Consider the following 562-nt stretch of genomic DNA (forward strand, 5'->3'; position numbering starts at 1 on the left):
GAAGTTTTACTTTACATTTGTTAAGATTGAAATTATTTTAAGTCATTTTTGCATTTTGATTTTGGGCATTTGAAGTTTTTTAAAATTCAAAATTCAAATTTGAAATTTATTTTAAATTTGTACATGCTTTTCATGATTTTTATAATGAATATTATATGTAACCTAATACTTATACCTATAAAAAAAAGGAATAAATAATTTTTCAGATTAATGAAGTCCAAATGGATCAGTTCTGCCCATAAAACTTTTTACAACCTTTTAAAATTTAAAATTTATATTATACCTTATAGTTTATACTGATATTATTAAAAATAAAAATAATGAATTTGAAAATTTTGAATTTTTAGGGCACTTTTATAACATTGAAATCACGAATAATGATTATGATAATTTACCCAGAAAAAGCCTGTGGGGGGGGGGGGCAAATGACCCTATACAATGGTGTAAATTTTTATTCTTTTTTTATTCTGTATACAAAATGTCTACCAGAAGGAGTGCTTCGATTTCAACAAATAGTATCTTATCTTTTAGCAAATTGGATCAATATAATAAAGAATAATAA

This window comes from Acyrthosiphon pisum, unplaced genomic scaffold (assembly GCF_005508785.2).
Source record: "Acyrthosiphon pisum isolate AL4f unplaced genomic scaffold, pea_aphid_22Mar2018_4r6ur Scaffold_20560;HRSCAF=21381, whole genome shotgun sequence".
Taxonomy (NCBI): domain Eukaryota; kingdom Metazoa; phylum Arthropoda; class Insecta; order Hemiptera; family Aphididae; genus Acyrthosiphon; species Acyrthosiphon pisum.